The sequence below is a fragment of the Hoplias malabaricus genome, chromosome 7 (assembly GCF_029633855.1).
Source record: "Hoplias malabaricus isolate fHopMal1 chromosome 7, fHopMal1.hap1, whole genome shotgun sequence".
In the NCBI taxonomy this organism is placed as follows: Eukaryota; Metazoa; Chordata; class Actinopteri; order Characiformes; family Erythrinidae; genus Hoplias; species Hoplias malabaricus.
The window spans coordinates 4,009,723-4,019,231 of NC_089806.1; the positions used below are offsets into that span (position 1 = coordinate 4,009,723).

Genomic DNA, 9,509 nt, shown 5'->3' on the forward strand with positions numbered 1-9,509 from the left:
GGCATTTCCTTGGCAAACAGACAGAACGCTCTTCCCTTCCCCTTTGTGGACTTGGCATTTCACATCAAACGGCAGCCATGACGGTGCGCCGTAACCATCTACCAAGACGCGAGTCTTCCGTGGCACTGGGAATTTACCGCCACCGCGGCTCGTATTCCAAATCAGAACAGATGTGCAGGGAACTCATGATTTGCACGTGGTGGCAGGGTGGTTTAGAGATTAGCTTAAGGGGCGCGTAGCAGCAAAAGGAAAGATGGCGTGAGCTGAACGGCACCCTACTAGTATTTAAAAACGGCGCTGCCCCGTGTGAGGATCGAACTCACGACCTTCAGATTATGAGACTGACGCGCTACCTACTGCGCTAACGAGGCCACCAAGGAGCTGAGATTCTCCAAAGTCAGCCCGTTGTCAGTTGCCTGTCTCAGGTTTTCGCCAACGCCCGCATTTCAGGACTGTTCTTTACAGGTTCCACACTTTCTTTGCACCCTGACTTCACAAGCGCTAAAGTGCTTATCAACCACCAAACGCACAAAGCAAAAAGTGCGAGCCAGCCAGGAGTCGAACCTAGAATCTTCTGATCCGTAGTCAGACGCGTTATCCATTGCGCCACTGGCCCCTTGCTCTGGTCTCTCCGCGTGGCATTTGCTTTACGTAAGGGAGACAACGGCCACGCCTCACTTGGGGAGGGAGAAGCAGAGCGCCTCCTAAAACTTTGTCTGTACGTGACGTCCAAGCCGCGCTGCAAAAGCACCAACCCCGCTTCTGTACAGGCTCGGAACACTTCGCTCAAAGCTTAAGTCCATTCCCATACCAGGAGTCGAACCCGGGCCGCCTGGGTGAAAACCAGGAATCCTAACCGCTAGACCATATGGGAAGCTTGCACTGCCCTCGGCTGGCCACCATGACCAATTTGTTACCTTCTTCTTCTCCCGTCTCTCCCTGCTGTCCTCCTGAGGCCAACTGGAGCTTTGCACCCTTCATCCTGATGGAACAGGCGGATGCGAAAACTGCTTGAGTGCCTCTTGCCAGGCCCAGCGTCCAAGGAGTCCTAATCCTGCGCGTGGACAGAAAACATCCTTGAGCTCTCCGCTCCATAAGACAGGTGCATTTCCATTTGCAGCGCTGGCTGGCCCACTCTATGTCTGCAAGAGGGCTTTGGATGAAGGCCAGGCCTGCCAGCCGCACAAAAGAGCGGCTGCTGGTCCCGAAGGCGAGCACTACCCGCTCGCAGCGAGAGCCTGCCGTGACCCGGATTCGAACCGGGGTTGCTGCGGCCACAACGCAGAGTACTAACCACTATACGATCACGGCGCGCCACCGCTCAAGCCGCACCTGGCCTCCTCCCTTCCTTGGTGGAATGCTTCCCTGCTGACAAGAAGGCATTTCCTTGGCAAACAGACAGAACGCTCTTCCCTTCCCCTTTGTGGACTTGGCATTTCACATCAAACGGCAGCCATGACGGTGCGCCGTAACCATCTACCAAGACGCGAGTCTTCCGTGGCACTGGGAATTTACCGCCACCGCGGCTCGTATTCCAAATCAGAACAGATGTGCAGGGAACTCATGATTTGCACGTGGTGGCAGGGTGGTTTAGAGATTAGCTTAAGGGGCGCGTAGCAGCAAAAGGAAAGATGGCGTGAGCTGAACGGCACCCTACTAGTATTTAAAAACGGCGCTGCCCCGTGTGAGGATCGAACTCACGACCTTCAGATTATGAGACTGACGCGCTACCTACTGCGCTAACGAGGCCACCAAGGAGCTGAGATTCTCCAAAGTCAGCCCGTTGTCAGTTGCCTGTCTCAGGTTTTCGCCAACGCCCGCATTTCAGGACTGTTCTTTACAGGTTCCACACTTTCTTTGCACCCTGACTTCACAAGCGCTAAAGTGCTTATCAACCACCAAACGCACAAAGCAAAAAGTGCGAGCCAGCCAGGAGTCGAACCTAGAATCTTCTGATCCGTAGTCAGACTCGTTATCCATTGCGCCACTGGCCCCTTGCTCAGGTCTCTCCGCGTGGCATTTGCTTTACGTAAGGGAGACAACGGCCACGCCTCACTTGGGGAGGGAGAAGCAGAGCGCCTCCTAAAACTTTGTCTGTACGTGACGTCCAAGCCGCGCTGCAAAAGCACCAACCCCGCTTCTGTACAGGCTCGGAACACTTCGCTCAAAGCTTAAGTCCATTCCCATACCAGGAGTCGAACCCGGGCCGCCTGGGTGAAAACCAGGAATCCTAACCGCTAGACCATATGGGAAGCTTGCACTGCCCTCGGCTGGCCACCATGACCAATTTGTTACCTTCTTCTTCTCCCGTCTCTCCCTGCTGTCCTCCTGAGGCCAACTGGAGCTTTGCACCCTTCATCCTGATGGAACAGGCGGATGCGAAAACTGCTTGAGTGCCTCTTGCCAGGCCCAGCGTCCAAGGAGTCCTAATCCTGCGCGTGGACAGAAAACATCCTTGAGCTCTCCGCTCCATAAGACAGGTGCATTTCCATTTGCAGCGCTGGCTGGCCCACTCTATGTCTGCAAGAGGGCTTTGGATGAAGGCCAGGCCTGCCAGCCGCACAAAAGAGCGGCTGCTGGTCCCGAAGGCGAGCTCTACCCGCTCGCAGCGAGAGCCTGCCGTGACCCGGATTCGAACCGGGGTTGCTGCGGCCACAACGCAGAGTACTAACCACTATACGATCACGGCGCGCCACCGCTCAAGCCGCACCCGGCCTCCTCCCTTCCTTGGTGGAATGCTTCCCTGCTGACAAGAAGGCATTTCCTTGGCAAACAGACAGAACGCTCTTCCCTTCCCCTTTGTGGACTTGGCATTTCACATCAAACGGCAGCCATGACGGTGCGCCGTAACCATCTACCAAGACGCGAGTCTTCCGTGGCACTGGGAATTTACCGCCACCGCGGCTCGTATTCCAAATCAGAACAGATGTGCAGGGAACTCATGATTTGCACGTGGTGGCAGGGTGGTTTAGAGATTAGCTTAAGGGGCGCGTAGCAACAAAAGGAAAGATGGCGTGAGCTGAACGGCACCCTACTAGTATTTAAAAACGGCGCTGCCCCGTGTGAGGATCGAACTCACGACCTTCAGATTATGAGACTGACGCGCTACCTACTGCGCTAACGAGGCCACCAAGGAGCTGAGATTCTCCAAAGTCAGCCCGTTGTCAGTTGCCTGTCTCAGGTTTTCGCCAACGCCCGCATTTCAGGACTGTTCTTTACAGGTTCCACACTTTCTTTGCACCCTGACTTCACAAGCGCTAAAGTGCTTATCAACCACCAAACGCACAAAGCAAAAAGTGCGAGCCAGCCAGGAGTCGAACCTAGAATCTTCTGATCCGTAGTCAGACGCGTTATCCATTGCGCCACTGGCCCCTTGCTCTGGTCTCTCTGCGTGGCATTTGCTTTACGTAAGGGAGACAACGGCCACGGCTCACTTGGGGAGGGAGAAGCAGAGCGCCTCCTAAAACTTTGTCTGTACGTGACGTCCAAGCCGCGCTGCAAAAGCACCAACCCCGCTTCTGTACAGGCTCGGAACACTTCGCTCAAAGCTTAAGTCCATTCCCATACCGGGAGTCGAACCCGGGCCGCCTGGGTGAAAACCAGGAATCCTAACCGCTAGACCATATGGGAAGCTTGCACTGCCCTCGGCTGGCCACCATGACCAATTTGTTACCTTCTTCTTCTCCCGTCTCTCCCTGCTGTCCTCCTGAGGCCAACTGGAGCTTTGCACCCTTCATCCTGATGGAACAGGCGGATGCGAAAACTGCTTGAGTGCCTCTTGCCAGGCCCAGCGTCCAAGGAGTCCTAATCCTGCGCGTGGACAGAAAACATCCTTGAGCTCTCCGCTCCATAAGACAGGTGCATTTCCATTTGCAGCGCTGGCTGGCCCACTCTATGTCTGCAAGAGGGCTTTGGATGAAGACCAGGCCTGCCAGCCGCACAAAAGAGCGGCTGCTGGTCCCGAAGGCGAGCACTAGCCGCTCGCAGCGAGAGCCTGCCGTAACCCGGATTCGAACCAGGGTTGCTGCGGCCACAATGCAGAGTACTAACCACTATACGATCACGGCGCGCCACCGCTCAAGCCGCACCTGGCCTCCTCCCTTCCTTGGTGGAATGCTTCCCTGCTGACAAGAAGGCATTTCCTTGGCAAACAGACAGAACGCTCTTCCCTTCCCCTTTGTGGACTTGGCATTTCACATCAAACGGCAGCCATGACGGTGCGCCGTAACCATCTACCAAGACGCGAGTCTTCCGTGGCACTGGGAATTTACCGCCACCGCGGCTCGTATTCCAAATCAGAACAGATGTGCAGGGAACTCATGATTTGCACGTGGTGGCAGGGTGGTTTAGAGATTAGCTTAAGGGGCGCGTAGCAGCAAAAGGAAAGATGGCGTGAGCTGAACGGCACCCTACTAGTATTTAAAAATGGCGCTGCCCCGTGTGAGGATCGAACTCACGACCTTCAGATTATGAGACTGACGCGCTACCTACTGCGCTAACGAGGCCACCAAGGAGCTGAGATTCTCCAAAGTCAGCCCGTTGTCAGTTGCCTGTCTCAGGTTTTCGCCAACGCCCGCATTTCAGGACTGTTCTTTACAGGTTCCACACTTTCTTTGCACCCTGACTTCACAAGCGCTAAAGTGCTTATCAACCACCAAACGCACAAAGCAAAAAGTGCGAGCCAGCCAGGAGTCGAACCTAGAATCTTCTGATCCGTAGTCAGACTCGTTATCCATTGCGCCACTGGCCCCTTGCTCAGGTCTCTCCGCGTGGCATTTGCTTTACGTAAGGGAGACAACGGCCACGCCTCACTTGGGGAGGGAGAAGCAGAGCGCCTCCTAAAACTTTGTCTGTACGTGACGTCCAAGCCGCGCTGCAAAAGCACCAACCCCGCTTCTGTACAGGCTCGGAACACTTCGCTCAAAGCTTAAGTCCATTCCCATACCAGGAGTCGAACCCGGGCCGCCTGGGTGAAAACCAGGAATCCTAACCGCTAGACCATATGGGAAGCTTGCACTGCCCTCGGCTGGCCACCATGACCAATTTGTTACCTTCTTCTTCTCCCGTCTCTCCCTGCTGTCCTCCTGAGGCCAACTGGAGCTTTGCACCCTTCATCCTGATGGAACAGGCGGATGCGAAAACTGCTTGAGTGCCTCTTGCCAGGCCCAGCGTCCAAGGAGTCCTAATCCTGCGCGTGGACAGAAAACATCCTTGAGCTCTCCGCTCCATAAGACAGGTGCATTTCCATTTGCAGCGCTGGCTGGCCCACTCTATGTCTGCAAGAGGGCTTTGGATGAAGGCCAGGCCTGCCAGCCGCACAAAAGAGCGGCTGCTGGTCCCGAAGGCGAGCTCTACCCGCTCGCAGCGAGAGCCTGCCGTGACCCGGATTCGAACCGGGGTTGCTGCGGCCACAACGCAGAGTACTAACCACTATACGATCACGGCGCGCCACCGCTCAAGCCGCACCCGGCCTCCTCCCTTCCTTGGTGGAATGCTTCCCTGCTGACAAGAAGGCATTTCCTTGGCAAACAGACAGAACGCTCTTCCCTTCCCCTTTGTGGACTTGGCATTTCACATCAAACGGCAGCCATGACGGTGCGCCGTAACCATCTACCAAGACGCGAGTCTTCCGTGGCACTGGGAATTTACCGCCACCGCGGCTCGTATTCCAAATCAGAACAGATGTGCAGGGAACTCATGATTTGCACGTGGTGGCAGGGTGGTTTAGAGATTAGCTTAAGGGGCGCGTAGCAACAAAAGGAAAGATGGCGTGAGCTGAACGGCACCCTACTAGTATTTAAAAACGGCGCTGCCCCGTGTGAGGATCGAACTCACGACCTTCAGATTATGAGACTGACGCGCTACCTACTGCGCTAACGAGGCCACCAAGGAGCTGAGATTCTCCAAAGTCAGCCCGTTGTCAGTTGCCTGTCTCAGGTTTTCGCCAACGCCCGCATTTCAGGACTGTTCTTTACAGGTTCCACACTTTCTTTGCACCCTGACTTCACAAGCGCTAAAGTGCTTATCAACCACCAAACGCACAAAGCAAAAAGTGCGAGCCAGCCAGGAGTCGAACCTAGAATCTTCTGATCCGTAGTCAGACGCGTTATCCATTGCGCCACTGGCCCCTTGCTCTGGTCTCTCCGCGTGGCATTTGCTTTACGTAAGGGAGACAACGGCCACGCCTCACTTGGGGAGGGAGAAGCAGAGCGCCTCCTAAAACTTTGTCTGTACGTGACGTCCAAGCCGCGCTGCAAAAGCACCAACCCCGCTTCTGTACAGGCTCGGAACACTTCGCTCAAAGCTTAAGTCCATTCCCATACCAGGAGTCGAACCCGGGCCCCCTGGGTGAAAACCAGGAATCCTAACCGCTAGACCATATGGGAAGCTTGCACTGCCCTCGGCTGGCCACCATGACCAATTTGTTACCTTCTTCTTCTCCCGTCTCTCCCTGCTGTCCTCCTGAGGCCAACTGGAGCTTTGCACCCTTCATCCTGATGGAACAGGCGGATGCGAAAACTGCTTGAGTGCCTCTTGCCAGGCCCAGCGTCCAAGGAGTCCTAATCCTGCGCGTGGACAGAAAACATCCTTGAGCTCTCCGCTCCATAAGACAGGTGCATTTCCATTTGCAGCGCTGGCTGGCCCACTCTATGTCTGCAAGAGGGCTTTGGATGAAGGCCAGGCCTGCCAGCCGCACAAAAGAGCGGCTGCTGGTCCCGAAGGCGAGCACTACCCGCTCGCAGCGAGAGCCTGCCGTGACCCGGATTCGAACCGGGGTTGCTGCGGCCACAACGCAGAGTACTAAACACTATACGATCACGGTGCGCCACCGCTCAAGCCGCACCCGGCCTCCTCCCTTCCTTGGTGGAATGCTTCCCTGCTGACAAGAAGGCATTTCCTTGGCAAACAGACAGAACGCTCTTCCCTTCCCCTTTGTGGACTTGGCATTTCACATCAAACGGCAGCCATGACGGTGCGCCGTAACCATCTACCAAGACGCGAGTCTTCCGTGGCACTGGGAATTTACCGCCACCGCGGCTCGTATTCCAAATCAGAACAGATGTGCAGGGAACTCATGATTTGCACGTGGTGGCAGGGTGGTTTAGAGATTAGCTTAAGGGGCGCGTAGCAGCAAAAGGAAAGATGGCGTGAGCTGAACGGCACCCTACTAGTATTTAAAAACGGCGCTGCCCCGTGTGAGGATCGAACTCACGACCTTCAGATTATGAGACTGACGCGCTACCTACTGCGCTAACGAGGCCACCAAGGAGCTGAGATTCTCCAAAGTCAGCCCGTTGTCAGTTGCCTGTCTCAGGTTTTCGCCAACGCCCGCATTTCAGGACTGTTCTATACAGGTTCCACACTTTCTTTGCACCCTGACTTCACAAGCGCTAAAGTGCTTATCAACCACCAAACGCACAAAGCAAAAAGTGCGAGCCAGCCAGGAGTCGAACCTAGAATCTTCTGATCCGTAGTCAGACGCGTTATCCATTGCGCCACTGGCCCCTTGCTCTGGTCTCTCCGCGTGGCATTTGCTTTACGTAAGGGAGACAACGGCCACGCCTCACTTGGGGAGGGAGAAGCAGAGCGCCTCCTAAAACTTTGTCTGTACGTGACGTCCAAGCCGCGCTGCAAAAGCACCAACCCCGCTTCTGTACAGGCTCGGAACACTTCGCTCAAAGCTTAAGTCCATTCCCATACCGGGAGTCGAACCCGGGCCGCCTGGGTGAAAACCAGGAATCCTAACCGCTAGACCATATGGGAAGCTTGCACTGCCCTCGGCTGGCCACCATGACCAATTTGTTACCTTCTTCTTCTCCCGTCTCTCCCTGCTGTCCTCCTGAGGCCAACTGGAGCTTTGCACCCTTCATCCTGATGGAACAGGCGGATGCGAAAACTGCTTGAGTGCCTCTTGCCAGGCCCAGCGTCCAAGGAGTCCTAATCCTGCGCGTGGACAGAAAACATCCTTGAGCTCTCCGCTCCATAAGACAGGTGCATTTCCATTTGCAGCGCTGGCTGGCCCACTCTATGTCTGCAAGAGGGCTTTGGATGAAGGCCAGGCCTGCCAGCCGCACAAAAGAACGGCTGCTGGTCCCGAAGGCGAGCACTACCCGCTCGCAGCGAGAGCCTGCCGTGACCCGGATTCGAACCGGGGTTGCTGCGGCCACAACGCAGAGTACTAACCACTATACGGTCACGGCGCGCCACCGCTCAAGCCGCACCCGGCCTCCTCCCTTCCTTGGTGGAATGCTTCCCTGCTGACAAGAAGGCATTTCCTTGGCAAACAGACAGAACGCTCTTCCCTTCCCCTTTGTGGACTTGGCATTTCACATCAAACGGCAGCCATGACGGTGCGCCGTAACCATCTACCAAGACGCGAGTCTTCCGTGGCACTGGGAATTTACCGCCACCGCGGCTCGTATTCCAAATCAGAACAGATGTGCAGGGAACTCATGATTTGCACGTGGTGGCAGGGTGGTTTAGAGATTAGCTTAAGGGGCGCGTAGCAGCAAAAGGAAAGATGGCGTGAGCTGAACGGCACCCTACTAGTATTTAAAAACGGCGCTGCACCGTGTGAGGATCGAACTCACGACCTTCAGATTATGAGACTGACGCGCTACCTACTGCGCTAACGAGGCCACCAAGGAGCTGAGATTCTCCAAAGTCAGCCCGTTGTCAGTTGCCTGTCTCAGGTTTTCGCCAACGCCCGCATTTCAGGACTGTTCTTTACAGGTTCCACACTTTCTTTGCACCCTGACTTCACAAGCGCTAAAGTGCTTATCAACCACCAAACGCACAAAGCAAAAAGTGCGAGCCAGCCAGGAGTCGAACCTAGAATCTTCTGATCCGTAGTCAGACGCGTTATCCACTGCGCCACTGGCCCCTTGCTCTGGTCTCTCCGCGTGGCATTTGCTTTACGTAAGGGAGACAACGGCCACGCCTCACTTGGGGAGGGAGAAGCAGAGCGCCTCCTAAAACTTTGTCTGTACGTGACGTCCAAGCCGCGCTGCAAAAGCACCAACCCCGCTTCTGTACAGGCTCGGAACACTTCGCTCAAAGCTTAAGTCCATTCCCATACCGGGAGTCGAACCCGGGCCGCCTGGGTGAAAACCAGGAATCCTAACCGCTAGACCATATGGGAAGCTAGCACTGCCCTCGGCTGGCCACCATGACCAATTTGTTACCTTCTTCTTCTCCCGTCTCTCCCTGCTGTCCTCCTGAGGCCAACTGGAGCTTTGCACCCTTCATCCTGATGGAACAGGCGGATGCGAAAACTGCTTGAGTGCCTCTTGCCAGGCCCAGCGTCCAAGGAGTCCTAATCCTGCGCGTGGACAGAAAACATCCTTGAGCTCTCCGCTCCATAAGACAGGTGCATTTCCATTTGCAGCGCTGGCTGGCCCACTCTATGTCTGCAAGAGGGCTTTGGATGAAGGCCAGGCCTGCCAGCCGCACAAAAGAGCGGCTGCTGGTCCCGAAGGCGAGCACTACCCGCTCGCAGCAAGAGCCTG

General features: G+C 55.6%; 22 non-coding genes across 22 annotated transcripts; all 22 read right to left on the reverse strand.

Annotated features, from left to right (window-relative positions):
* Positions 1–298: 298 nt before the first annotated feature.
* On the reverse strand, positions 299–371 carry trnam-cau (transfer RNA methionine (anticodon CAU)). The gene has a single exon. It is a non-coding gene; the product is annotated as a tRNA-Met (tRNA).
* Positions 372–543: 172 nt separating this feature from the next.
* trnar-acg (transfer RNA arginine (anticodon ACG)) lies at positions 544–616 on the reverse strand. Its single transcript has one exon. It is a non-coding gene; the product is annotated as a tRNA-Arg (tRNA).
* Positions 617–802: 186 nt separating this feature from the next.
* On the reverse strand, positions 803–874 carry trnae-uuc (transfer RNA glutamic acid (anticodon UUC)). Its single transcript has one exon. It is a non-coding gene; the product is annotated as a tRNA-Glu (tRNA).
* A 365-nt stretch (positions 875–1,239) lies between these two features.
* Positions 1,240–1,311, reverse strand: trnah-gug (transfer RNA histidin (anticodon GUG)). The gene has a single exon. It is a non-coding gene; the product is annotated as a tRNA-His (tRNA).
* Positions 1,312–1,676: 365 nt separating this feature from the next.
* On the reverse strand, positions 1,677–1,749 carry trnam-cau (transfer RNA methionine (anticodon CAU)). The gene has a single exon. It is a non-coding gene; the product is annotated as a tRNA-Met (tRNA).
* Positions 1,750–2,180: 431 nt separating this feature from the next.
* Positions 2,181–2,252, reverse strand: trnae-uuc (transfer RNA glutamic acid (anticodon UUC)). Its single transcript has one exon. It is a non-coding gene; the product is annotated as a tRNA-Glu (tRNA).
* A 365-nt stretch (positions 2,253–2,617) lies between these two features.
* Positions 2,618–2,689, reverse strand: trnah-gug (transfer RNA histidin (anticodon GUG)). Its single transcript has one exon. It is a non-coding gene; the product is annotated as a tRNA-His (tRNA).
* Positions 2,690–3,054: 365 nt separating this feature from the next.
* Positions 3,055–3,127, reverse strand: trnam-cau (transfer RNA methionine (anticodon CAU)). Its single transcript has one exon. It is a non-coding gene; the product is annotated as a tRNA-Met (tRNA).
* Positions 3,128–3,299: 172 nt separating this feature from the next.
* Positions 3,300–3,372, reverse strand: trnar-acg (transfer RNA arginine (anticodon ACG)). Its single transcript has one exon. It is a non-coding gene; the product is annotated as a tRNA-Arg (tRNA).
* Positions 3,373–3,558: 186 nt separating this feature from the next.
* On the reverse strand, positions 3,559–3,630 carry trnae-uuc (transfer RNA glutamic acid (anticodon UUC)). Its single transcript has one exon. It is a non-coding gene; the product is annotated as a tRNA-Glu (tRNA).
* Positions 3,631–4,432: 802 nt separating this feature from the next.
* trnam-cau (transfer RNA methionine (anticodon CAU)) lies at positions 4,433–4,505 on the reverse strand. The gene has a single exon. It is a non-coding gene; the product is annotated as a tRNA-Met (tRNA).
* A 431-nt stretch (positions 4,506–4,936) lies between these two features.
* trnae-uuc (transfer RNA glutamic acid (anticodon UUC)) lies at positions 4,937–5,008 on the reverse strand. The gene has a single exon. It is a non-coding gene; the product is annotated as a tRNA-Glu (tRNA).
* Positions 5,009–5,373: 365 nt separating this feature from the next.
* Positions 5,374–5,445, reverse strand: trnah-gug (transfer RNA histidin (anticodon GUG)). Its single transcript has one exon. It is a non-coding gene; the product is annotated as a tRNA-His (tRNA).
* A 365-nt stretch (positions 5,446–5,810) lies between these two features.
* On the reverse strand, positions 5,811–5,883 carry trnam-cau (transfer RNA methionine (anticodon CAU)). Its single transcript has one exon. It is a non-coding gene; the product is annotated as a tRNA-Met (tRNA).
* Positions 5,884–6,055: 172 nt separating this feature from the next.
* trnar-acg (transfer RNA arginine (anticodon ACG)) lies at positions 6,056–6,128 on the reverse strand. Its single transcript has one exon. It is a non-coding gene; the product is annotated as a tRNA-Arg (tRNA).
* Positions 6,129–6,314: 186 nt separating this feature from the next.
* On the reverse strand, positions 6,315–6,386 carry trnae-uuc (transfer RNA glutamic acid (anticodon UUC)). Its single transcript has one exon. It is a non-coding gene; the product is annotated as a tRNA-Glu (tRNA).
* An 802-nt stretch (positions 6,387–7,188) lies between these two features.
* On the reverse strand, positions 7,189–7,261 carry trnam-cau (transfer RNA methionine (anticodon CAU)). Its single transcript has one exon. It is a non-coding gene; the product is annotated as a tRNA-Met (tRNA).
* Positions 7,262–7,433: 172 nt separating this feature from the next.
* trnar-acg (transfer RNA arginine (anticodon ACG)) lies at positions 7,434–7,506 on the reverse strand. The gene has a single exon. It is a non-coding gene; the product is annotated as a tRNA-Arg (tRNA).
* A 186-nt stretch (positions 7,507–7,692) lies between these two features.
* trnae-uuc (transfer RNA glutamic acid (anticodon UUC)) lies at positions 7,693–7,764 on the reverse strand. The gene has a single exon. It is a non-coding gene; the product is annotated as a tRNA-Glu (tRNA).
* Positions 7,765–8,566: 802 nt separating this feature from the next.
* Positions 8,567–8,639, reverse strand: trnam-cau (transfer RNA methionine (anticodon CAU)). The gene has a single exon. It is a non-coding gene; the product is annotated as a tRNA-Met (tRNA).
* A 172-nt stretch (positions 8,640–8,811) lies between these two features.
* Positions 8,812–8,884, reverse strand: trnar-acg (transfer RNA arginine (anticodon ACG)). Its single transcript has one exon. It is a non-coding gene; the product is annotated as a tRNA-Arg (tRNA).
* Positions 8,885–9,070: 186 nt separating this feature from the next.
* trnae-uuc (transfer RNA glutamic acid (anticodon UUC)) lies at positions 9,071–9,142 on the reverse strand. Its single transcript has one exon. It is a non-coding gene; the product is annotated as a tRNA-Glu (tRNA).
* Positions 9,143–9,509: the final 367 nt, after the last annotated feature.